The 27,642-nt window shown below is 39.8% G+C and overlaps 1 protein-coding gene across 3 annotated transcripts in view; it reads left to right on the top strand.

Moving 5' to 3' along the window:
- Positions 1–27,642, top strand: part of BACH2 (BTB domain and CNC homolog 2) — a 373,540-nt gene that overhangs the window by 248,821 nt on the left and 97,077 nt on the right. The window contains exon 1 of one of the 3 annotated variants that reach the window (XM_058435405.1): positions 16,787–16,856. The exons of the other annotated variants lie outside the window; for them this stretch is intronic. The gene's annotated coding sequence lies outside the window, so the exon portion shown is untranslated. Of the gene's footprint in view, positions 1–16,786; positions 16,857–27,642 lie in introns of those variants that run through there. 3 annotated transcript variants of the gene reach the window in all.

The raw sequence follows: 27,642 nt of genomic DNA, 5'->3' as shown, positions 1-27,642 counted from the left end.
GTATTGTTTTGTATTTTCCCCAATTCCTTTAATGTCCAGCATACTAGAAGATATTTAGATTCTATTATCTCTTTTAGTGTTCAATCTTGTGATATGTCATTTTCGTTTCATTATATGAAAAAATTCAGCCTTGCACGGACATGTATTTGGACAAGGATAGAGTTATTTTAATAGGTTTTTCAAATATTGTGGGTGTTCTTCTTTGATATTACATTAAAATTTGACAAGTGGTAACTTCTTAAAAGTTAGTTGCAATATGGAATCTAAAGCCATATCAATGAACTTTTCAAACTCCATTATGTTAAAATTCATTACTCTGCCTTGCACATCGAATCTTTTACCAAGTATGATTTTGTATGATTGGAACATGTTGCTTTATCAGCTTACACAGATCTTCAAAATGATGACACTATTTTAATGTTCAAAAAAATCACCTATTAATGTTACCATCAGTCTTATCAGAAAAGCCTCTCAAATTTGAGGAAGCTGCCAAGCTCACAGTAGGAAATACACATTTTCCAAAAATCGCATTTTTATTTGAAAGCTTAGATTTTATCAGTGGCAACAAATACTGTCAGTTGTTTTCCTTGAAGTGACAGCTCACTCACCTTGTTCAATTTCAAGAAAATATCTCCCAAATACCCAAGTCTGAGTAACCTTAGTTTGTCAGTCATTCTTTCAAGTAAGAATGGTGTTCTCTGAAAACAGTTACTTGTGTAGCTTGCCACCTAATCCCACAAATGCTTTTCCTTGAGATGACAATCTTACTTTGGTATGCAGCAAAATTACTTTATGAGCACATCTAATTTTGTCACACAGAATGTTAAAATGTTATGTGTTAAGATTTAGTACCAATAATAGTTTTTACTGCTTGATCAAGTCCCTTTACAAGTGAAACTGGCACCCTGTTCTATGGTGAGTATATGGTAGTGAAGAACTGATAGTTTGGTGCCACTGCTTTGTTTCATGCTGAGATGCCAGCAGTTTTACCCACCATTACATTTGCACCAGCAGTGCTCATGTCAACACTGTGAAAAAGACATACAGCATCTTAGTATGACCATGAAAACAAAATTGACTTCATTGGCATTCTGAAAGGGTCTCGGGATTCCCAGGGGTTCCACAGACCACACAGAGATTCATTGCCAGAGACCCTCCTGTGGCTCTCTCCTTCACGTCATTGAGATCTCAGTTTAAATGTCATGACCTCAGAGAGGTCTGTCATTCGTGGTCACCCGGTGACTTCGTATCATAGCACCCTATTTTGTTTTTATAACACTTATCACTACTTAGTAGTTTATTGTTTACTTACATACATTTATTGTCTGTTTTTCCCAGCTAGAATATAAGACGTGAGAATGTAGGGACCTTGTCTGTCCTGTTCAATATAGTAACTATGTCTACAAAACTTAAAATAATAACTTGGCATCTAAGCACTCAATAAATGTTTATGGAATGATTGGATCAGATTGAGATGGTGCATATGGAGTTGGTTTTTCATCATTTCTCATCAGATGGCCTCATAGCTGCAACTAGCTATTTTTTGCTTACTCTGGATTCTCTGTATAACAACAAAAGGAACTTTTGAGTTCCCCATTTTGCTAACATTAACACAATCCTCACTAGAACCCTGCAAGTTGGGTTCTATTTACCCCTTTTTACAGAAAAAGCATCTGAAGGTCATCAAGAGCTGTTACAAATCTAAAGAGCTAGTGAGTGTTAGAGCCAAAAATGTAACTTACATCCTTCAGCTTCTTCCCAGGCAAACAGTAACTCAATGGATACACATTAAGACATACTCATAATTATTGCTCAGAGTGCCAAGGTTTCAAGAGTTGGCTGCCAAATGATGAGGCAGTAGTCATTCAGAAAGTGTGCTTGTTAGAGGGAATTTTTAAAATAATTAAAATTGAAACTCTGAAGTTATAACAAATGAGCAGCAGGTTTTCAAAATTAACTTTTTTGCACATTTTAGAAATGTTTACCTCAACCCTCAATTCCCAAGAAACCATTGTATTTCTTCAGCCTTTTGCCCAGAAGTTCTTAGGATCTTTCCTAGGAACTGCCACAATGGCAAATGAGCATAAAGTTCTGTATTACATTGACACCAAAGACCTTTCCTTTGCCCTGGTGCCTGGTTGAAGCAAGCGTGAAATACCATGTGTGATGACATGCCATGGCAGCATGAAGGCTTAGGCCCAAGGGAGACCAAGGCAGGATTGCTTGAGGCCAGGAGTTCAAGACTAGCCTGGGCAATATAGTGAGACCCTGTCTCTACGAAAAACACAAAAATTAGCTGCACATGGTTATGCACACCTGTAGTTCTAGCTACTCAGGTGGCTGAGGCAAGAGGATTCCTTGAGCCCAGGAATTCAAGGCTGCAGTGAGCTATGATCACACCACTGCACACCAGTCAGTGCAACAGAGTGAGAACCTGTCTCTAAATATATAAATTAAAAAAATAGAAAGACCTAGACCTGAAACTAATCTCGATTATTATACCCTCACTTCACGGAATATGCCACAGAAAAGCTACGACTGAATTTCTAGGTGTTACGAGTCAGCAATAGAATGGAATATGAATCAGGCCTCATCATCTAGACAGGTGTTCTGTTTGCTTCAGGTTTTATTTGAAATCTTTAAGGAGAGATTTACCAAGAGACTTTCAGGGGAGCCCCTAGATTAGCCCTTTAGACACCAGATGATTTGAGACCTTTGAGAATCAATTGTCTAGGATTGTGTTTGCCAGCCCTGAAATCCATAACTTGGAAAATAAAGTGGAGTGCCAACCCAAGTTCTGGTTTTGGGGTATGCTGGAGAGAACTCAGGCCCCGCTTACCTCAGGGATTGATGGTATGACTCTACAGGAGGCACTGACAAGGCCTTTCTTTTCCACAATTATCTACTAACTTAACTCACCCTCAGAATATAAATACTCCTAGGAACGTCAGGATGGGTTATTATAAGACAGTCACAGCTTTCAAAAACTGCGAACACTCAAAGGTGCTCAGCCTCATCAAGGATACTGTATGAGTAGAGGAAAGAAGTGATCGGGGAAATGGGGCATGAAGTATAGGTTCTGTCAGCAGAAGAGCACTGACATCCAAGAGAATGAACGAGGTGGGGTAGGGCATCTGTGGAGAAACATTTGCCTGCCTCAGCCTTTCCAAGGCCTTTCCAGGACCATGGAAGTGCCAGCATAACTCTAGCTGACATTGGATTCTCACCAGCAACCGGAAAGGAACCTGGCTGTATGGCACCGAACAGTTACATTATAGGCCTCTCCCACCTCTGCCCCCCATCCCTGATAACTTCCTGAAAGCACCAAGAGGATAAAGGTTTGTAGAAATAACATGGGCAGGACAGGCGCAGTGGCTCATGCCTATAATCCCAGCACTTTGGGAGGCCAAGGCGGGCGGATCACCTGAGGTCAGGAGTTCGAGACCAGCCTGGCCAACATGGTGAAACCCCTAAAAATACAAAAATTAGCCTGCATGATGGCAGATGCCTGTAATCCCAGCCACTCAGGAGGCTGAGGCAGGAGAATCTCTTGAACCCGGAGGCAGAGGTTGCAGTGAGCCAAGATCATGCCATTGCACTCCAGCCTGGGCGACAGGAGTGAATCTCTGTCTCAAAAAAAAAGAAATTACATGGGCAATTGGCCTGGGCTTGGCCTCTGTTAATAAATTGCTTAGGCATAAGAATATGGTTTAGCTTCATCCTTCCCTTTATTCTTGTAATTACAGTGTTAAAAAAAAAAAAAAGTCACCTAATTCTAGTAGCTCTGATGCATTCATTTTTGAATGCTCATAAACTTGAACTTTTTTACAAAAGCGTCTCTATAGGTCTGTGGAAAAAAATATCTGAAAGAGCCCATGGAATCAACTCTCCAGTGTACTCCTACCTTAGTACCTTCCGTATTGATATCACCCACAGGTTCACCCAGAAAAATGGGATGCTGCTTCTAGCTAGCTCCTTTGAAATTTCAAAATAGCTACTATGTCTTTTGTCTTCTTTTGGGGAGGAGGTGTACCATATTCGTCTTTGTATACCTAGTACCAAGCTTACAAGGGAGAATGCAGTTAGGGATCCACAAATATTAACTGATTCTCTCTCTGTGCCTTCTCTTAGATAATTTCTGTTTTGTCCTTCAGAATTCAGTTCAGGCATTGCCATTGCTGGGAAGAGTCTCATCTGTCCTTGATGGCATTTGTCTGGTTAGCCACTATATTATGAGCTCCAGAGGCTTGTGTTTGTGACGCAGCACTTAGCAAAGTGGCTGGCATGTGGTAGACACACACTAAATGTGTCCTACATGCTTAAATGACTGAATCTTTCCATGTTTCCATGTTTCCAAGTTTCCACACAATTTTGCTCTTTTTTGAGTGTGTTTTTATTCATCCATGTCAAGGTATCCAGAGCTCTCATTGGCAGCCAGCAGTCATTCTAAAACAGAGCTTTCACTCTTTCAGACGTGGATGGGACACTGGGGAAGACATGAGATACTGAGGCTTCATTTTGGGGTCTTTATTTCCTGTTTTGAGGTTTACACAGAGATACGGAGGAATATCTTTGACCATAGTGGAGCAGGGGAGCAGATATGAACAGTGTCCTCATGGTTTTTAGGGGAGAGAAGCCTGTAAGACTATGGGAATGAATGGAAATTTTTAAAGTCCATGGAAGCTGGAGCCTTTAAAAATGTGCCAACTTTTAGTGCCTCATGATTAAAAAGCAAAATAAGTGACAGACACAACCCTGTGTACTTGGAAAGAAATATTAATTTTAGAAAGTATGCAAAAGAAATTTTTCACGGTGGGATACCTCTTGCATCACCATCCTTTTAGTGTTTTTACATGGGATTATAGTCCTGTGGGCCTGAGAAGTTTTTGGTATTGGTAATACGATATTTGAAGTAACCAAAAGAATTTGGTGAACCCACTGACTTGGTTTTGACTTTCGAGAAATACAGCTTAACTACCCCAAATTCAATGCATCTTATCTTGGACATATGGCAAGGATTATTTTTTCTTAGTTGTGGAAGCTTACCTGCCTGTTTCTTCAATAGAGATGACAAGTTGCACGTACAGTGTTACAAATGTTGTATTTGTGATCTTCCCCCCACCTTTCTTAATTTGAAACATGTTGTGTACATCTGTTAATGTCATTTCTTTCCTGAAGGACTCACTCTCATGGGTTCCAGCCTGCACAACATGCTGCAATAAGATGCTCACCCAGAAAAGTGCTTAGTTACCAAGACGCCTGAAGTAGGCTGGCACACCTTGTACACAAGCCAAGCAATGGAAACTGCTCCACAGAGTCCTGCGGTCCGCTTTGTCCTCAATAATTTAGGATGCAGGCTTTTCTGAGCGTCTAAGGGAAAAGTCTGGATTGGCCATCTAGACATGGAAAAAAATTAATTCTGTGCCCTTTCATCCCTGTATTTATTATCTATTTGTCCGGTCTCTGTAGAGTCAGATGTTATCAACCTGATAACAGTTTCCTTCCTGAGCATAAACTTGCTTATTCATTCATTCAGCCCACATGAGCTTACTCCCTGGTGATCTCACCCAGTCTTGTGGCTTTTAAATACCATCTCCATACTAATGGCTCCCAAATTTATCTCTCTAGAATCAGGCCGTGTTCAGTTGCTTACCTCCACAGAGCTGTCTAATCAACTCCTCAAAGTTGTCATATCCAAAACCAACACTTGTTCTGCCCTCATCCCCCACACCTGATCCTTCTCTGGGGTTTCGTGTTTCAATAAATGACACCCCCATTCATCTGGTCACTTAAGCTGAAATCCTTGGTGCCATCATTAACTCTTTCCATTCTCTCACCCCACATCCGATCCACTAGCAAATCCCGTCAGCTCTACCTGTCAAATCCAGGCACTTTGTCGCCACTTTTCTGCTCCTTCCGTAGTTCAGTCCATCATCATGCTTACCAAGACTGCTGCAGGAGCCTCCTAACATACCTTCTCGCTTCCAGTCTGACCCTACAGCAACCCATTTTCCATATGGAAGCCAAAGGAATCTTTTAAAGTGTAAATCAGATCCTATCACTTGCCTGCTCTGGCTTCTCATAACACTTAGAATAAAACCCAAACTCCTACCTCAAACTGCATGCCCTTCCCTTCCTGACTACCTCTGCAGCTTTCGCTGGCCACTACCCTCCACGCACCCTGGCCTTTTGAGTCATCAGAGCATCAAGCCTACTCCTGCTATAGGGCCATTGAACCAGCTGTCTATTTCTGCCAGGAAGGCTCTTTTCCCAGATATCTGCATGGTTTACTCCCTCACTTCATTTAGAATCTGCTTAAATGAGATCTTCCACGACTGCAGTATTTAAAACAGGACCTCACCGCCCAAATCCTTCACTGCTCTTGCCCTGCCTTATTTTTTTCCTCTACAGCACATTATTATAGATTCATTTGTTTGTGTGTATATTGCCCTTTTCCCCAATGGAATGAAGGCTCCATGACAAGCACAACTTTGCTTTGTTCATTGCTATATCCTCAGGTACCTAGAACAGTACATGGCATCATATATTATACATGGTAGACACTCCATCAATATTGATGGAATGAATGAAAACACTTATTGAGTAGCCATCTTTGTTTCAGGCATCGTGCTCCAGGGAAAAAAAGAAGAAAAAAAACATGACTTCTGTCCTTGAGGAACTTAACCAGGTGACAGAGACAGACATATAAGCAATTTTGTGAGACTGAGATGGCTGGGAGGCTGGAAAGCTCCAGCATGAATCTCCCAACTGTGCCTGCAGGAGTCGGAAAGGTAACCAAAGGAGCTGACGTTTGAGATTATTCTTGAAGGATGAGCAGGCATTTGCCAGACAGAGAAGAGTAGGCAGGACACTTTGGGTGTGGAAACGGAACATACAACAGCATGGAGCTGTGATAGGACAAAGATCAGTGAAACTCGAATATAACCAACTTATGGGAGAGGTGAATGAGATGAGTGTCTTAGTTTGTTTTCTGTTGCTGTAAGTTAATATCTGAAACTGAGTAATTTGAAAAGAAAAGGGAGTGAGGGAGGAGAGAGAGGGAGGAAGGGAGGGAGGGAGAGAGGAAGGGAAGAAAGGAAAGGAAAGGGGAAAGAGGAAAGGAAAGGTAAGGTATTTTCTTCCACTTCTGGAGGCTGGCATCACATGGTGAGGGGGCTTATGAGAAATGGCCAAAATGGCTTTTATAAAGACCCACTCTTGTGATAACGGGCCCACTCCCTCATTAATCCATTAATGAAGACAGAACCCTCATGACCCAATCACCTCCTAAAGGTCCCACCTCTCAACACTGCTGTCTCAAGGATTAAGTTGCCAACACATGAACTTTTGGGGGACACATTCAAACCATAACAGTGAGCTTGGATAGATGAACTAACAGGAAGCAACAATTTATTTCAACCCCAGCCCCCAAACATGATCCTCCCCTGGAGTTTTCCCTTACAGTAAATGACACCCTCATTCATGTAATTGCAGAAGCTGAAATTCTCAAAATTACCCTTAACTCTTTTCATTCTCTCTCACCCCACATCCAATCCATTAGCAAATCCTATCAGCTGTACCTCTGTACCTTTGAAATGCATGCCAAATCAGGCCGTGGTTGCCACTCTTACGCTTCCTCACTAGTCCAAGCCATCATCATCATTCACCTAGACTGTTACAAGAGCTTCCCAACAAGCCTTTCTACATCTCTTCTGACCCATATTCTATGCAAAAACAAATATTGTTATTGTGAACTGCTTTTAAGTTAAAGTTGGAAGAGCAACTTAGGTCAGTATAAATTAAATGAATGCCTATTAAAGATTATAGGTATGTATGTTTTGAGCAGAAGAAGGGAAATTATTTTATGTGAAAGTTTGTATCTCTTTATGGTTTGTATGACTTGTCCTTATGTTTTTGTGATATCGTATATGTGATTATGTGTTTTTATGTGCTCATGTGTGGTTTCCTTACTGATGGAAAGACAGAGACCCCTTCATGTTTATTCTCACAGTAGCCCACACTGTGCCTGGTGTACCTGGTCAATACACCATGAATGGCAGCGAAAGAATTATTCTTGGCTGGGCACAGTGGTCGTGCCTGTAATCCCAGCACTTTGGGAGGCCAAGGTGAGTGGATGAGCCCAGTAGTTCAATCAATACTAGCCTGGGCAACATGGCCAAACCCTGTCTCTACCAAAAAAAATACAAAAAACTAGCTGAGTGCAGTGTCCCGTACCCATAGTCCCGGCTATTCGGGAAGCTGAGGAGGGAGAACTGCTTGAGCCCAAAAGGCGGAGGCTGCAGTGACCCATGATTGCGCCACTGCACTCCAGCCTAGGTGACAGAGCAAGACCCTGTCTCAAAAAAATACAAATAAAAAGAATTTTTCTTCACCCTACAGCAGACTTACTGCTGGGTTCCTTTAGTGGTCTTCGCTAACATCTTTTTAAATGATCAGTTTCCCATAGTTTATTTATATGCAATGGTTAGGCAAGTATCTGTTACATAAAGCCAACAAGATCTAAGTCAGTGTGTTTTTAGCAGAATCTAGGAGCTGCAGCTTAAAGCAGTGGTCAGAAGAGAAGCCATGGCCTAAAATATTTATTCTGACAAATAAGAAAAATAGAAATAAATGAATTAAGTGTCTAACTCAAAATGTTAGAAAAGAATAATAAAACAAACTTTAAATATAGCAGGAAGGAAATACAAGTATATCAAAAAATCCTGAATTCAAAAACTGAAAAATTAAAGAATTAATAAATGCAAAAGCATATTGTTTGAAAACCTCAACACAATCAAGGAAACTTAGCTGACTTGATTAATAAAATAGAGGAAATAATAAAAATAAGGTAAATAAAAGATTACAAAGGAATCATAAAGCCTATTTTACTCAACTTTTTACAGATAAATTTAAAAATCCATAATTGTCTAAGAAAATATAATTTAGTCACTGACTTCTAAAGAGCAGGATAATCCATCAGACCACCATAGAAGAACACAAATGTAAAATTCTAAATAAAATATTAGCAGAGCCTAGCACCATTTTGAAAGAACAGTGTACCATAACCAAATGAGGTTCATTCCAAGAGTGATAAATATTGGAAAAATCTTTTAATATAATTTATCATATTAATAGATCCTTAAGGAACACTTATTTGATCATGTTCATAGATGCTGCAAAGGCGTTGATGTAATTCAACATCTATTTTTCATTAAAAACCACTTTATAAAATCAGAAGTGATGGATACCTCCTTAACATAAAATTATTATTATATATATTATTATAAAATTAGCATCACGCTTGAGTAGATGTCGTGTTTATGGGATTGCAGAGTCAAATTAGCTACCATTTGGCCCAGCAGTCCCATTACTGGGTGTATGCCCAAAGGGATATACCCAGTAATAGGGAAACACCAGAAGCCGTGTTATGTCAGAAACAATGAAGACAAGGATGCCCATTGTTATTTCTTTAACATTGTTCTGAATGTACTTAGCCTATGCAGTACAAGAGAAAGAAAGTAGAAGTGTAAAAAGTCAAAAGGACGAGGTTAAACTGATGTTTGTTATTTGCAGATGACATGATTGCACACTTGGATAGTATGCTTTCTTCTGTGAATCAGCTGGAAGATGGTGGTAACAGTAACAACCCATTACGTACTAATGGATTATGTAAAACTAAACATTCTTCATATATGTGATCAACAGCTGGTTAGAAGATATAATGGAAGTTAATATCCTATTTACAATAGCAAAAAAGAAAAGTTCAAATAAAATATATATACATATATACATATATATGTAATGTGTATAAATATAGGAATTGAACTCAAGAACTCCTTAAGATGTAAATCTTTATTCTTGTAAATAAATGAAACTGTTTTAAAATCCTCCTGAGATGAGGAGAAAAAACAAAGATGTGAATAAATGGAAAGACAATCCACGTCCTTGGACAGAAAACCTCAACATCACAAATTTAACATGAACCCAGTAAAAATACCAACAGAATATTTTGTAACCAAACAAGCTGATGCTGAAGTTCATGTAAAAAAATTAATCAAAAATAGCCAAGAACAAAAAGAGAGAAATTGCTCTTTAGATACTAAAATATACTACAACATACTCATATATTTGAATTGGCATTAATAGGCAAGTCAGTGGCACCTTATAGAGTCCAGAAATAATCTCAAATACATTTGAAATTTTAGTTTACATTAAGGAAGCATCTCAAATCAGTGTGATAAAAAAGGATATTCAATAAATGGTGCTGGGACAATTAAATAGCCTTCTGGGAAAAAGAAAGTTTGGTGGTTCATATTTACACCAAGATAAATTCTAAATGGTTCCAAAACTTACTTGGAAAAAAAATTTAACCTTAAAAGTTCTAAAAGGATTCAGGGGAAAATTGTTTATAAGTTGGGAAGGCCTTTCAAAGTATGACAAAAATCCAGAAACCACAAAGGGAAAGTCGTAAAATGAATTCAGTGACACAAAAATCAAAAATTTCTGAGCAGCAAATACCACCATAACCAAGGCCAAAAAAAAAAAAGTGACAAAGAAGGAAAAATATTTTTGCAACTCATCTAGAGATAGAACTGATTTCCCTAATATTTGAAGAGCTTCTCCAAGGCAGAAAAAGACCAACAATGCAATAGGGAAAAAAATTAAAAGAATAGTAAGACTATTAACAATTTACAGATGTGGAAATATAAATAGCTGTTCATAAACATGAAATATATCCAATGTAATTTATTAAAAATTAATACAAATTAAAACTATAATAAAACGCTGTTTTTTACTTGCCAAACAGGCAGGGGTTTTTTTTGTTTTGTTTTGTTTTTAAGTTTGATAACACAATCTATTAGCAAGACTATGGATAAAGAAGTACTCTTGGCCAGGCGCAGTGGCTTACGCCTGTAATCCCAGCATTTTGGGAGGCTGAGGCGAGCAGATCACGAGGTCAGGAACACGGTGAAACCCCGTCTCTACTAAAAATACAAAAAATTAGCCGGGCGTGGTAGCACACACCTGCGGTCCTGGCTACTCAGGAGGCTGAGGCTGGAGAATCGCTTGAATCTGGGATGCAGACATTGCAGTGAGCCAAGATCGCGCCTCTGCATTCCAGCCTGGGCGACAGAGCGAGACTCCACCTCAAAAAAAAAAAAAAGTACTCTTGTACATTGCTGGCAGGAGTATAAATTGGCACCGTCCCAATGGAGGACAATTTGGCAGTATCAAAACTACAAAGTTTATATCCTTTGATCCAGTAATTTCACATTTGAGAGAATGTATGGATATGTGTACAAAATTACAAGATTACACGTTACAACCTCGTTTATAATAACACATACTGACTACAACCCAGATAGCTGCCAATAGAGAATTGGGTATATAAATTGTACTATGCCCTTCTAGTCAAATGTTATGAAACCATAAAACAAGAATGAAGAAACTATATTTTTAAGTGAAAGCAGGGTGCAGCTCATGGCTTAGTATGTAAACTTTTTTTTTTTTTTTTTTGGAGACGGGGTTTCAATCTTGTTGCCCAGGCTGGGGTGCAGTGGTGCAATCTCAGCTCACTGCAACCTCTGCCTCCCGGGTTCAAGTGATTCTCTTGCCTCAGCCTCCTGAGTAGCTGGGATTACAAGCGTCCACCACCACACCCGGCTAATTTTTTGTATTTTTAGTAGAGACAGGGTTTCACCATGTCAGCCAGGCTGGTCTTGAACTCCGGACCTCAGGTGATCCACCCACCTCAGCCTCCCAAAGTGCTGGGATTACAGGTGTAAGCCACCACACCTGGCCATATGTAAACTTTTGTGTAAAGAAAAGGACAAAGATCTATCTATAAATATATATATCTTTGCTTAAATAGGCATCAGTTCTCTCTGGAAGGATACACAAGAGACACTCGTGGCCTCTAGAAAATGGAACTGGATGGCTGGGAAGCTGGGATTGGGAGATTTTTGGAGACTTTCAGTGTTTATAATTTTATTCCTTTTAGGAAATTTGAACCAACCAAAGCAAAACAAAAGAAAAACTTAATGGTATTTTTCAAACCACCTTTAGAAGAAACCACTCTTGTACACAACAACATGGATGAACCTCACAAACATAATGTTGAGCACAAGAAGCCAGACACAAAAAATTATATATTATTTCTTTAAAGTTCAAAAAGAGACAAAACTAAGGTGAAGGAAGTTAGAATTAGCAGTTCTGTTGGTGGAAATAATGACTGGGATGGGGCATGAAGGAGAATTCTGGGGTGCTGATAATAGTCTTCATCTGGGTGGTGGTTACATGAATGCGTTTACTTGGAAGAAAATCATTGATTGTGCCCTTATGGTTGGTATACTTTTCTGCATGTAAATTACACCTTTATTTAAAACAATTACCAAAAAGGGGAAAATCTTCTTTAAGGTTGTTCTAGTCTCCTAAGGCTTCCATAACAAAGTACCACAAACTGGATGCCTTACAACAGAGATGTATTGCCTCACAGTTCTAGAGGTTAGAAGTACAAAATCGGGACGTTGGCAGGGTCATGCTCCCTCTGAAACCTATAGGGAAGAACTCTTCCTTCCTTCTTCCTAGCTTCTGGTGCTGACCATTCATCTTTGGCATTCCTTGGCTTGTAGCTGCATCACTCTCACCTCTGCCTCCATCTTCACATGGTGTTCTCCCTGTGTCTCTGTCCCCATATGGAGTTCATTTTAAAAGGACACCCATCATATTGGATGACAGGCCTACCCTACTCCAGTATGACCCCATCTTAACTAATTACATCTACAGTGATCTTATTTCCAAATAAGGCCACATTCTGAGCTACAGGAGGTTAGGGCTTCAACATTTCTTTTGGAGGGAGGGAGAATATTGTGGTTCAATCCACAACAGGGGTTAATGCACTTTTAAAAGGGTATCAGAGTTGCTGTAGGAGAGCCTTTTAATCCAGTTTTAGTGACTGATATGTGAAGCGTGCTGTTGAGCTCTTGCAGAGAGAAGTAGGTAATCCAATGCTGTTTCCACCAAGAGTGTTAGCACCTTGACAATAATTCAGCTGCTGGAAAATGAGGGCCTAATCCACTGACTACTGTAGTTAAGTTAAAAGAAAATAAATAAAGAGCCTTTCCGCTCCTTTACTAGCCTCCTTCATGATTTTATAGTTCTGTAAAACTCAGGGCTGTGTCTTTATAGGTTACAGGCTTGGCATATTATAACAGTTCATCTTCATCATAAAGCGATGATATTGAAGATGGGCTTTTTAAAAAAGCCTCCTCATTTTTCACACTTAATCCAAGGATCCTGCATAGCCCCATTTTTCACTGGGCATGGGTATGGATTTTATTTTACTATTGAAGAGTCAGCAAGTTTCCAAATGAGTAACAGCCACAGGGTGTGATATGTGTCTTCCCTTTTGGTTGTGCATCTAAATTGCCCTTGAAGTATAATGAATCCCATGGTTCTCACCACCATGGAAGTTATTTTCCTAATTTAATGGAATAATTATTTTGTTGTTACTGGCTTTCACTATGTGTCTCGTTTTAGGTGCTCAGTTTGTGTTGACTGAAAGAAGAAAAACAGAACAACACTTAGCTACTTCAAGTTTCAAAATTCAACAGTTTTAGGGCAGACAATTAGGCCGTTAGACAAACTCGAGCACTGATTGCCTTTGGAGGAGGGGAATGACTGGGATGGAATATGAGGGATCTTTCTGGGGTGATGGTTATAGTCTATAGATTGATAAGATTTGGTTTACACTGGTATATGTATTTGTCAAAACTCAGTGAATGTACACTTAAGATTCGTACATTTCATTGTATGTAAATTTTGCCTCAAAAGAAAAAAACTATAAACTAATCTTAAACTCTAGCAAGTAATATCCTGCTGAAGTGTTTAGGGGAAAGTGTGCTGATTTATGCAGTTTACTTTGATATGCTTTGAAAAAAATCAGATGGATATAGGTGGATGGATGTGTAATGAAATAAGCATAATAAAATGTTAATGGTAGAATCTAAATGATGGGTATGTAGGTGTTCAGTGTAAAATTCTTTAAATGTTTCTGTAAATTTGAAATTGTTCATAATATGTTAGAAAAAATTCAAAGTACAAAATCATACAGGACCTTGCAAATGTGGGACCAAAGTCCACTTGCCATTTTTATCCCCTGTTACAAGCTTGAATGTCTGCTACTTTAACAAGGGAACAATATCACCTGCTAGGGGTCTCCTTCTGAATCCAAGAGCAAATTTGCAGGGATATGCAGGGAGCCTGTTTTACTGCCCTGCTGGGAATAAAAGGAAGTAGGTGAAAAAAGGTGAAGGGAATTTATATCTAGTGTGGTGTCCTACCATATGATCTTGTGCCAACTGCCTGCATGTAGCCCAGAAAAAAAAAGCTGGTAAGAAGCAATGCCCTGTTTTAGAATTATTTTTGTGACTCAAAGGAAACCCATTTTATTTTCACTTAAGGAAATACATGAAGAGCTACAGTTCTATGGTGTTCTCTTAGAATGACTCTTCCTCTACCCACCCCCAATCTTACACATAACCCCTTCGTAGAAATGAAATATAAGTAAATGGGCTTAATGTTAGAGCAAAAATTGTCTCCATATGCTGCTCATCATGCCCCTTCTCCTTGGGTATTTTCTTTAATAAAGTATAGTGGAAACCTGGGATTCAGACATGCTTGAGTTTTTCTTCTGTTATTGTTACTAAGTGGTTCTGTGACCTTGAGTAAATTGTTTAATATCTTTGAGCCTAAATGTCTACAATTTTTTAAAGAGCATACTCAATCAGATGATCTACAAGTTCTTTCTACCACTGGAATGAAACTGTTTTTTCACCCTGTCTTCCTTTATCATCTTGTTGGGGCCAGCCGTAATGAAATCTTGAATTCAAACCCTGGCGTACTCCAGAATGAGGAACCCCCGATCCCAACAAGACACACAAAAGACTCTGCAAGGAACTCATTTAAATAATGCCTAAGATTTTAGTCCCAGTGAATTTTCCATCTGTTTCTCCATATTAGTTGAACGTGAAGTTAGTCAGATACTTAAGGCATTCAAGAGAGTAAAGCCAAGATGTCTTACAAATCTCTTCTCTAAAAATAGCGAGAAGAAAGAGCAGAGAAGAAAGTGATTTTTATATCTGTGGAACTGTATGTTTAGTTCACTTGGGCTCATCCCCAGGTGAAAATTCTCATTTAAATACTGGTTATGGGAAGAGGCCATAAATTTCTAGCCAGGTTTTTTCCCATGGAATGCAAGCAGAGCAGAGTGAGTATTTCTAGCAGATGAGTGTATTTTCATTTTCAGGATGTAATAGAACTTAAAGGCAAGAGTAGTTTGGTGTGTCACAATATGTAAACAACCCAGAGAGGGTAGTTAGATAAACTTTGTATTTTTTCACGTGCTATTTACTCAACCGTGTTGCCAAAGACAGAGATTTACATTATGTGTGTCCCTTGGCTTGGTGTTTAATTATCTAAGGGGTAATTATACAGGTATACATATATGTGTATTCATAGTCAGATATGTCACATACCAAATGTGATTGTATCCCTGTAACTTTTCCGTAGGTTATGTTTCTATGTCTGCATATTTTGGCATGTATTCCTACATATTGTCTTTCTTTGATTAGCTGTAAACCAAATGTGTGTAGTAGGACTAGTTAAATAATGTAAGAGGCTAATTATCAAGGACTTTACTAATGTTCTCAGATTGGAGATGTTTTAGGTGAGGAGAGCATGGGCAAGCCATCTGATTTGGTCCATTATTATATTTTCAATTATCTTTGGTGCTCAAAGAGAGACATTAATATAGCTGAGGATGACATAGCAAATTACCACAGCTCTCTAACCTTTTAAATTGCTAACACTGTTGTAATCTGTAATTATAGAAATCAGTGTGAGAATTGTGGCACTGCATAATTATCTTTCCTGATACTTTATTGCTGAATGAATTATTAATCAGAATCAGTCTTGTATAGTATTTTCAGCAACTCAGAAGAATAATGTATAATTAAATTTCATTATTCCTATTTTTGTGCTAATGTTTTATGATGTTGTAATTGATAATTAATTGGCCAAAAACTCACACAATACTTGGGAGTTTCAGGTGGCTGGAAAATGTACAGTGTGCTGAGTTCATTAAGTAATGATCACTCTGTGAAGACTACAGAGTCTAGTCCAGTCTGTACAAGAAAGCTTTTGAAGTTGGTGTATTAATCGTCAAGCATTTCATGTTGCCTTAAGAGAAAGCAGTGACTATGGGCATATAAGAATAATTAAGAGATTTTGATAGATTTCAAATATGGTCAATTGTAAGTAATCAGATGCTAGTTGTTAATATCAGGCTAATACATTAGATACGGTTGGTATGCTTCTCTGTGTATCAATTTTCCATTCTAATTAAATAACCAGGAGTTATATGGATATAACTATAGTTTCAAAAAGAGAATAACAGCCATTTCCTTCAGCCTTTGATGAGTGTAACCCAGGGTGTAGCACAACTTTATAGACAAAGTCTGGTCTAATCTTATTTTCCAATTGTCTAAAATACTAAATGGTTATCCTCCTCACAGACACAAAGGATTTAAAATCTGAAAGGATTGTGAACTTTTCCTTGACTGGCATTCTAACTAAGAATTCCTGGTGTCTCTTTTGGTATCATTTGCAACCTAGGTAACCAGTAAAAGCTCTGAATCCAAGAATGTCTTTTAGTCAGCTTGAGTTCTATTGAAAAGAAACATTGTCGGGCATTTTATGTGAACTTCTGCTGTGCCATTTTGATTTTTTTTTAAGAAGGTGATGCTCCTTTCTGGTTTTCAAGTGTCTCCTTTAGAAACTTACATTTCTTTTAACAGGTGAGCATCTTTTTCTTTCAAAGAATTTTGAAAGCATTGTAATAGGGAATTTAACAACGCATATGCTGTTATTTAATCAATTCTTTGCTAAGCTGCTCAGAAAACCATCCACAGAAGACTGTTCCTGTATAAATGCACCTCCGTTTTCCCAGGAAGATCATGAGTGGTTTGTTTTTACATTGGTTGCGTTGGGTCCAATGTCTTACAATTCCGAATTATAAGTTATTAAAGAGGACTTTGTCATCAGACCACTGTGAGTAGAACTAAAACATATTCCTCTGCGTGAGGAAAAGTTGCTCTGTGGCCTTCCAGCTGGTCTGATTTTCTTTTTTTTTTTTTTTTTTAATTATACTTTAAGTTTCAGGGTACATGTGCACAACGTGCAGGTTAGTTACATATGTATACATGTGCCATGTTGGTGTGCTGCACCCAGTAACTCATCATTTAACATTAGGTATATCTCAAAATGCTATCCCTCCCCCCTCCCCCCACCCCACCACAGGCGCCGGTGTGTGATGTTCCCCTTCCTGTGTCCAAGTGTTCTCATTGTTCGATTCCCACCTATAAGTAAGAACATGTGATGTTTGATTTTTTTGTCCTTGTGATAGTTTGCTGAGAATGATGGTTTCCAGCTTCATCCATGTCCCTACAAAGGACATGAACTCATCATTTTTTATGGCTGCATAGTATTCCATGGTGTATATGTGCCACATTTTCTTAATCCAGTCTGTCATTTTTGGACATTTGGGTTGGTTCCAAGTCTTTGCTATTGTGAATAGTGCCGCAGTAAACATACGTGTGCATGTGTCTTTATAGCAACATGATTTATAATCCTTTGGGTATATAACCAGTAATGGGATGGCTGGGTCAAATGGTATTTCTAGTTCTAGATCCCTGAGGAATCGCCACACTGACTTCCACAATGGTTGAACTAGTTTACAGTCCCACCAACAGTGTAAAAGTGCTCCTATTTCTCCACATCCTCTCCAGCACCTGTTGTTTCCTGACTTTTTAATGATGGCCATTCTAAGTGGTGTGAGATGCTGTCTCATTGTGATTTTGATTTGCATTTCTCTGATGGCCAGTGATGATGAGCATTTTTTCATGTGTCTTTTGGCTGCATAACTGTCTTCTTTTGAGAAGTGTCTGTTCATATCCTTCACCCACTTTTTGATGGGGTTGTTTGTTTTTTTCTTGTAAATTTGTTGGAGTTCATTGTAGATTCTGGATATTAGCCCTTTGTCAGATGAGTAGATTGCAAAAATTTTCTCCCATTCTGTAGGTTGCCTGTTCACTCTGATGGTAGTTTCTTTTGTTGTGCAGAAGCTCTTTAGTTTAATTAGATCCCATTTGTCAATTTTGGCTTTTGTTGCCATTGCTTTTGGTGTTTTAGACATGAAGTCCTTGCCCATGCCTATGTCCTGAATGATATTGCCTAGGTTTTCTTCTAGGGTTTTTATGGTTTTAGGTCTAACATGTAAGTCTTTAATCCATCTAGAATTAATTTTTGTATAAGGTGTAAGGAAGGGATCCAGTTTCAGCTTTCTACATATGGCTAGCCAGTTTTCCCAAAACCATTTATTAAATAGGGAATCCTTTCCCCATTTCTTGTTTTTGTCAGGTTTGTCAAAGATCAGATGGTTGTAGATATGCAGCATTATTTCTGAGGGCTCTGTTCTGTTCCATTGGTCTATATCTCTGTTTTGGTACCAGTACCATGCTGTTTTGGTTACTGTAGCCTTGTAGTATAGTTTGAAGTCAGGTAGCGTGATGCCTCCAGCTTTGTTCTCTTGGCTTAGGATTGACTTGGCAATGTGGGCTCTTTTTTGGTTCCATATGAACTTTAAAGTAGTTTTTTCCAATTCTGTGAAGAAAGTCATTGTTAGCTTGATGAGGATGCCATTTAATCTATAAATTACCTTGGGCAGTATGGCCATTTTCACGATATTGATTCTTCCTACCCATGAGCATGGAATGTTCTTCCATTTGTTTGTATCCTCTTTTATTTCGTTGAGCAGTGGTTTGTAGTTCTCCTTGAAGAGGTCCTTCACATCCCTTGTAAGTTGGATTCCTAGGTATTTTATTCTCTTTGAAGCAATTGTGAATGGGAGTTCACTCATGATTTGGCTCTCTGTTTGTCTGTTATTGGTGTGTAAGAATGCTTGTGATTTTTGCACATTGATTTTGTATCCTGAGACTTGCTAAAGTTGCCTATCAGCTTAAGGAGATTTTGGGCTGAGACAGTGGGGTTTTCTAGATATACAATCATGTCATCTGCAAACAGGGACAGTTTGACTTCCTCTTTTCCTAATTGAATACCCTTTATTTCCTTCTCCTGCCTGATTGCCCTGGCCAGAACTTCCAACACTATGTTGAATAGGAGTGGTGAGAGAGGGCATCCCTGTCTTGTGCCAGTTTTCAAAGGGAATGCTTCCAGTTTTTGCCCATTCAGTATGATACTAGCTGTGGGTTTGTCATAGATAGCTCTTATTATTTTGAGATACGTCCCATCAATACCTAATTTATTGAGAGTTTTTAGCATGAAGGTTGTTGAATTTTGTCAAAGGCCTTTTCTGCATCTATTGAGATAATCATGTGGTTTTTGTCTTTGGTTCTGTTTATATGCTGGATTATGGTTATTGATTTGCATATGTTGAACCAGCCTTGCATCCCAGGGATGAAGCCCACTTGATCATGGTGGATAAGCTTTTTGATGTGCTGCTGGGATTCGGTTTGCCAGTATTTTATTGAGGATTTTTGCATTGATGTGCATCAGGGATATTGGTCTAAAATTCTCTGTTTTGGTTGTGTCTCTGCTAGGCTTTGGTATCAGGATGTTGCCAGCCTCATAAAATGAGTTAGGGAGGATTCCCTCTTTTTCTATTGATTGGAATAGTTTCAGAAGGAATGGTACCAGCTCCTCCTTGTACCTCTGGTAGAATTCGACTGTGAATCCATCTGGTCCTGGACTTTTTTTGGTTGGTAAGCTATTAACTATTGCCTCAATTTCAGAGCCTGTTTTTGGTCTATTCAGAGATTCAACTTCTTCCTGGTTTAGTCTTAGGAGGGTGTATTTGTCGAGGAATCTATCCATTTCTTCCAGATTTTCTAGTTTATTTGCATAGAGGTGTTTATAGTATTCTCTGATGGTAGTTTGTATTCCTGTGGGATTGGTGGTGATACCCCCTTTGTCATTTTTTATTGCCTCTATTTTATTCTTCTCCCTTTTCTTCTTTATTAGTCTTGCTAGCTGTCTATCAGTGTTGTTGATCTTTTCAAAAAACCCTGCTGGTCTGATTTTCATTCTAAAATCAGAAACCTTCCTCTTACCATCTTCTCTCAAACCCAGGCCTTCCAGAGCCACGTCTACTCCCAGGGCAGCAGAGGCCTGGGCTGTGGTTTCTGTCACATTCTGAAAGCATCATCCTGAGGGTGCTGTTGAGGGTCCTGTGTACTGGCTGTTTTCCTGAGGGCTGCGGAAAGGAAGGGCATAATTGGTCCTCTGTTTGGCAGTTTGAGATAGGAGGCCGTGGACATAAGGGGGTGGGATCAGAGCCTTCTCTCAGAAGCAAGAGCACACAAGCTTTTACCAGGAGAGAACAGCCTAATTCTACTGTGCAAGGATCCACATTGTATAGAGCCAATAGGCAAGGAATGTGTTTCCGGGTTCTTGAGTATTTGAGCACAGAGAGCTTCAGAAATAAAGCACACTCAAGACCTTCTACTCAGCATCTCTGCAAATGGGAGCTTTTCCTTCACTGTGTCAATCTAGGCCTTTCTTTTGCTTTTGTACCATCCCATTATCTTGGCTGTGTGTCTTGGAGGTTATATCATTAGTTTTCTCTAACGCTGGCATTGCTCAGAATGGAGTAAGTTTTCTGTGGATAAATGGATAGGCAAGGCGACCTTGAGCCTCAGAAAAGACAAGCAGCTGTGAGCGTAGGGTTATGTGTGAAGAAACAGGCTGGAAGGAGACCTCAGCAGAAACAGAAGTGACATATGGACCTGTTGGGATCTAGGAAAAGTCTTTTTTAGTCACTTTCTTATTAAGTATGTATTGAGTGCTTCCTATGTGTGTAGCACTTTGAAGTTCTGTGGCTTCAATGGTGAGCAAAACAGATAAAAATCCCCGCCCTCAATAGAAAAATAGGTCATTAACAAAATATGAGTAAAATATAGTGTGTGCGAGATGTGAAAATGTTATAAAGAAACATAAACAGGGAGGGAGGATGGAGAGTGCAGGCGGGAGGCTGGGGTTGTGGTTTAAATGGAGCAGGGTGGTTAGGGAGGCCTCACTGAGAATGTGATGTCTGCAGAGAGACCTGAGGAGGCCAGGGATTGAGCCATCACATTTAAATCTCCTAACAATCTCTCGGGAGACAGTTTTTATCTTCATTTCACACGTAAGGAGACTCCGAGGACTTAAATAAATTGCCCAACTCCCCTCGCTCTCGGAATGGCAGGGCGGGGAGTCTTGGTTTGTAGGGCTGTTTGAAATCAGCTGTCATGGGGTTAAAATGCAGATCGCTGAACCTGCTGTGGTTACCCTAAATCTATACAGTTAGAGAACTACTGTTATTTCCAGAGATAGGAAGCAGGCTGGGAGAGTCTGGGTGTTAGGTGGGCAGGACCAAAAGCAGGAAATACTTACGTGAAGAAAAGGCAAGCCATTGTCAAACTGGAAATGAAACGTGAATGGGGAAAATTGGCGTGGTTGGAAAAGAGGAGCTAATTTGATGGACCAGTTACTATATGTTAAATTGGTGAACTAATGAACAAGCAAACATGTGAAATGTTTTAATCCTCACAGTTCTATGAGATAGGTGCCCTTTATCAGGTACTTTTAGTACAGATCAGGAAACTGAGTCACAGAAAAGTTAAGTGTCTTGTGCAAGGTTTTGCAGCTAGTGAATGACAGAGTCAGAATTCAAAGCCAGGCAGGCTGGCACCAGAGCCTCCATCCACAACCACTGCACTACCTTGCCTCTGTAGACCATCTTTGTGTGCAGTATCTAATGGGTGCTTACTATTCTCCAGGAGTCGTTCTGTTTCCCAAGTTTGTGTTTTAAGTTGCTTACTCCTCGTGACCACTGGATTACAGATGAGAAATCTTTACAGAGAACTCACGTGGTTTGTCTGAGGTAGCATTGTGGTCATGGTTCAGATGCAGGCAGGCTGGCCCCAGAGCCTGACCTGTCACCACTGCAGAATCCTGCCCCTCATGATGAAAGAGAATTCTGATTTGGGCAGAACATACATGCAAAAGGTAGCAGAGAGAGAAAATAGGAAAAGCCCTTAATGGGAGGGTAGAATATTCAAAGCATGCACTTTTAACAAATCTGAAGGAATGGAATCTTTCAGGAAATGTTATCAGATGAGAATCAATACAAGTCCCCCATCTGCCAGATGCCTTCTTTTGGCATGAGAGTGAACTATATCAGGGCTAAGTGCCCATAAGAGCAGACATTCTTTATATAATTATGTGTAGGATTAGTCAAATAGTGGTGAGGATAATTCCTGATGCGAGCAGAGTACTCTGCACTTCTCAGGGAGGTCTCAAATCTGTTGCCTCATTTGACCTTCACAGTCATCAAGGGATGTTGCAGAAGGAAGTCTATGTAGTGTCATGGCCGAAGTTGCCAGCAAGTACCAGAATGCACACCTATCCCATCATTCTCTTGCAGATCTTGGATGGAAATTAAGCAAATTGGCCCTTCCCCAGGTTTAAGCAGGAGAATCTGGCAAACAAAAATATACATGATTCTTCATGCAGTCCAGGTTTGCCTCAATATAAGAAATTCTCAGTGTATATAGAATTACAAATGTATATAATATGCAAAGAAATTAACTTTCTTTTCATAAGAATAGCTTTATTTGTGGAGTGTTTACTGTAAGACAAGGACCATCCTAAATACTTTATTGCTTCATCTCATTTAATCCTCACATAAGTATTTTGTACATAGAAAGACCAAGGATTACACAGTCTAACAATGGGCCCAAAGCCAAAGCCATGCAGCTAGGAAGCAGGAGAGCAGGGATTCAAATGGAGCCCCTCTATCTAAGGATGGAAGGAGAAATGGAAAATGGGTGCATTTTAGAGTCAAGAAAGTACGAAACACTGTGTCTCTACGGTACCACTTGGCCAATGAGCCCTTGTGGCACCCATTCCTTACCATTTGGAGAGGCAGTATTGTCTGCCCCCATGGCAGTACAATTCTGACTTTTTATAATGAGTGAATTTAAAAAAAATCTCTTCCTTAATATACTTGGCTTTATCTGAAGCATATTCTGTGAGGTGAAATCGTGTGTGAGTGACAGTGGTATAGGCATATAAGACCGTCTGTATCTTAAACAATATACTAAGTGTCATGTAGCATGTGTGTCACTACCTTTTGGTGACAATAATCATCATTCTGAGAAGCTGCCAAGAACAGGATAGGGACTTGGACAGCTCCAAGCGCATTCTTTTTCTCCCATTCCTTTTCACTGCCTTTTCCCTGTGTTCTCCAAAGGGCATTTCACCTGCATGATAACACTCCAGTTCCATTTGACCTCCTGCATGGTGACAGGTGGTCCAGATGCTTTCGTTACTTGATATGGGACTTAACAGACTGCCAACCAGTGGTCTTAGCCTCGTGGTTTTCATCGTTTTTAAATGGAAAAACAGGAGTGGGTTTCAGGAGTGCCTAGGCTCCAGTGGAAATCAAACCTTTCTCAAAACACTACCTGAATGACCCTCAAGCTAGATGACTTTCACCCCATTAGATGCCGCCTGCCTTTGGTGTTGAGTTTCGATTTTCTTAGTTACCAGGTGAACCAACTTGCAATCTAAATTTCATTTGTTCTAGCCTGCATCCCTGCAGAGATGATGTTTCAGAACAGAATCATGTTGTCCAAAAGACCCTAATGCATGAAAGAAGCAAGTTTCCTTTTATTAAGAACCTTTTCTGTGAAAGCTGTATTTCTGCCAAGCCTCAGTATTCACTTATGTTTCCTTTACTACCTGTAACCGCGTGCCCTCTTAGGAGCTGGGGGCAGGCATCAGTAGAGATCAGGCGGATGAACAGCTGTGAAACTATAGATATTCTTTATGTATAGGCAGACAAAAGTGTGTCTGGAGGTAACCCCCACTCCCATTAGAAGAAGGAGTTAGGTTTGACAATCCAGTCTCTTAACATCGTAATTCCTGGTCAGTTGAATCTAACTTTGGCGGGTTATACATATTAGCATCTATAAGCAATACCTGGCCTGGGAAACATACTAGGAACAATGGCATGACTAATATATTGCTTCTTGACTTCACATGGAAACTCAAGCTCAGCGTTGTCACTGACCTGGTGGGCAAACTTCTGACAGTAATTATCATTGGAAAATTTTGCAAAACTAATTTAAGAAACACAATTATTTAATTATAGCACTTCAATAGCGTTCTCCTCTTTCCTCTCTCTCCCTCCATTCCTCCCTCTCCCTCCATTCCTCCTTCCGTCTTCCCCACTCCTTTATGACATCTGAAGTCCACTAATTACTGAGCTCAATTTTCAGGCTGTGTCTTAGGTTTGACAGAAATGCTAAAGTTGAAATTAGACTTGCAGTCTCCCCTCTTTTCTGCATTTGACTATCTGTTGTCTTTTCTTAGTCTTGATTCTCTGTTGTGAGTTTTGACTTGGTTTTTTTCTAAGACAATAATTTCTGTCAGGTTCTGGGAACTCCCCTCCCACCCGATGAAGAAGTTTTGGGGAGGAGTTGTGAGCCCTGCGTTGAACTGTGCACTAGGTACAAATCTGCATTGCCTTCTATTAAAATGTAAAATGATCCGTTGAGTCATCCTCCCTCTGGTTTGACTCAGATGCTTTATGGCGCACTTTGCATGTCATTTCTCTGTAATGATTTCCCCATGGAGAAGGGTGTCTGATAGAATCCAGGCAGACTGAAGATTGCTCTGAGTCAAATGGATCCGTTATTCTTTTAGTATTAACCCTTATCTCTCAGTTTCCCATCCTCGTATTTTCCCTGAAGGAACTTTAATGAAGTAAATAGGTTCCACCACCCTCATTTAGCCTCCTAATAACTGTTCACAATTTCTTCTCGCATTAGCAGCATGAAGCTCTAGGGTAATATTTCTCTGGCTACAAGGGGAGGGAAGGGGACACTGGGAGAGAATATTTCACACAGATGCCCTGATAAAGAGAAATGCAGAAAAGAAATGACTTTTCTCTGTCCTCTAACTCCTAATAGGCACGAAGCAAATGCTAATAGGAAGGGAAGCAGAGATTAATGTATGAGAAATGAATATAAATGGAGAACATAGACACAAAGAAGTAATACCAGGGACAAACTGGAAGTGACAATATAGAAAAGAAGGCTTACCAAGAGTAAAAAATGACCTATCCCAGAAGAATAGATGGAGGCTTTGGCTTTACTCTTAACTGGGGGGTTACACAAAAGAAGCAAAAGCAAGCATCAACATATAAAAAAGACCAGTGCGATGATCACAAAGCTGCATATCCAAATCTGCCCATGGCTAAGTTGCACATTTTCTCCCTGGTCCACACACCCACTGCTCCACCACCACCAACCACCACTAACAGTAATCATGCCCCTTGGGTGGCCTGACATGGGCTCCCTTTCACCCGCTGATTTCATCTCCTTTTTGAGATGACAGTTTATGCACCATGCTATTGTTAAATCCCAGTTGTAGCCTTCTCTCTGGCCCACTAAACAGGGTAGTCTCATCTGACATCGCTGGGTGGAGACAAGAGGAGAGGATGGACACCCCGCTTAATTCCAGAGCCACATACCTAAGACAGCTTTTGAGGGAGACCCTGACCACACCAGAGCACTGTTTTGGCCATGGGAAGAGAATGCTGAACTGTTGCTCAATACTGATGGGCACTGTGTTCCATTAATGTGTGAAAGTTGATCTTTGATTCATCCTTTGGGTTGACTCTGTTTGTAAGGGGGAAAGTTCACACTGTTATTGGATGGGTCTTCCCCTCTTCTTCATCTCTCTCAAAAGTTATGTGATGGCATTTTTCCCTTCCAGCCAGTTGTGTTCTTTTGAGCATCTCTAGCTTCCTTAAAAAGTCTTCTCGGGAACCACAGTTAGAAAAGCTCATGTTTCAGGATTTTCCTAAAGTTCCTATACTTTCATAGAACCATAGAAACTAGAACTAAAAAGTCACCTAGTTTATTTCCTCCTTGCATAGATAAGGAAATGGAAGTGCATGAAGTGATTTGGTTTTAACAAGAGAAGACAAAACACAAGATCTCTGAAAAAAGTTTTACTGCAAAGCAAAGGCCTGGGCTCAGATTTCTTACCGTCTCCCAAAAGGCCTCGTCCCTGTATTTGGCCCATTTTTGTAGATTATTACTGAAAACGTACAACTTGGAATTGGTTAGATTTGATTGCCTTTAAGGACCTTCCTGACCATAAGTTGTAGGATTTAAAATGTGGGTGTGTTTTTTTTTTTTCATTTGAAGCCCAAAGTGCACCCTAGGACCTTTGTGATTAAGTCACAGAACCTAAAGGAGGTGCTCAATAAATACTTGAGTTGTTAACATTCTCCTATAGCCTTTAATTTGGGGGAGCTGGGATATATATATATAGTAGATGTAGAAAAGTGCATAAAACAAATGTGTAACTTCAAGTGGGAATATGTTTACCTGTCACTCATGTCAAGAAATAGAGCATGCAACAGCACCCCTGAAACCCCACGGTGTCCCTTTCCGGTGAACACTGCCTCGCTCTAAATGGAACCTCTATTCTGAGTCTTTTCTTTATAGTTTTGCCACCTTTGTATGTGTCTTAGTTCAGGCTGCCATAACAAAGTACCATAGGCTGGGTGGCTCAAACAACAAACATTTATTTCTCACAGTTCTGGAAGTTAGAAGTCTAATATCAGGATGCCAGCATTGTCCAGTTCTTGGTAAGGGCTGTCTTCCAGGTTTACAGACAGCCATCTTCTTGTGTCCTCACATGGCAGAAAGAGAGTAAGAGGGGGTCTCTTATAAGGACATTAATCCCATTCATGAGGGCTCTACCCTTATAACCCAATCACTCCCAAAGGCCCCACCTCCAAATACCATTATACTGGGGATTAGGATTTCCACATACAAATTTTGAGAGGACACATTTACTCCATGTGTTAGTTCTCACACTGCTATAAAGAAATACCTGAGACTGGGTAATTTATAAAGAAAAGAGGTTTAATTGGTTCACGGTTCTGCAGGCTGTACAGGAAGCATGGTGGTATCTGCTTGTGGGGAGGCCTCAGGAAACTTACAATCACGGTGGAAGGCAAAGCTGGAGCAGGCGTCTTCATGTGGCCAGAGCAGGAGGAGGGGAGAGAGAAGGAGGGGGAAGGTGCCACACACTTTTTAAACAACTACATCTCATGATAACTCACTATTGAGGCAACAGCTCCAAGGGGGATGGTGTTAAACCATGAGAAACCTCCCCTATGATCCAATTACCTCCCACCAGGCCCCACCTCCAACATCGGGGATTACAATTGAACATGACATTTGGGCAGGGACACAGATCCAAACCATGTCACTCCTTAACAGTATATATCCCTAGATGTTTTTTATCCATTTTTGAATTTGACATACATGAGCCAGATTGTATGTTATTATCCTGTGTCTTGTTTCTGTAGCTCAGTATTCAGCATTAGGTTTGTGCAACTCCTCCACGTTGCTGCATGTGGCTCTAATTTGCTTTGTTCCATTATGTGAATATATGAATATATCTCAGTGTATTTATGCGTTCTGCTACTGATAGACATGA

Source organism: Hylobates moloch, unplaced genomic scaffold (genome assembly GCF_009828535.3).
Source record: "Hylobates moloch isolate HMO894 unplaced genomic scaffold, HMol_V3 SCAFFOLD_2, whole genome shotgun sequence".
Lineage (NCBI taxonomy): Eukaryota > Metazoa > Chordata > Mammalia > Primates > Hylobatidae > Hylobates > Hylobates moloch.
Note: the sequence above shows the minus strand (reverse complement) of the source record. Positions and strands in the feature narration are given on the sequence as shown.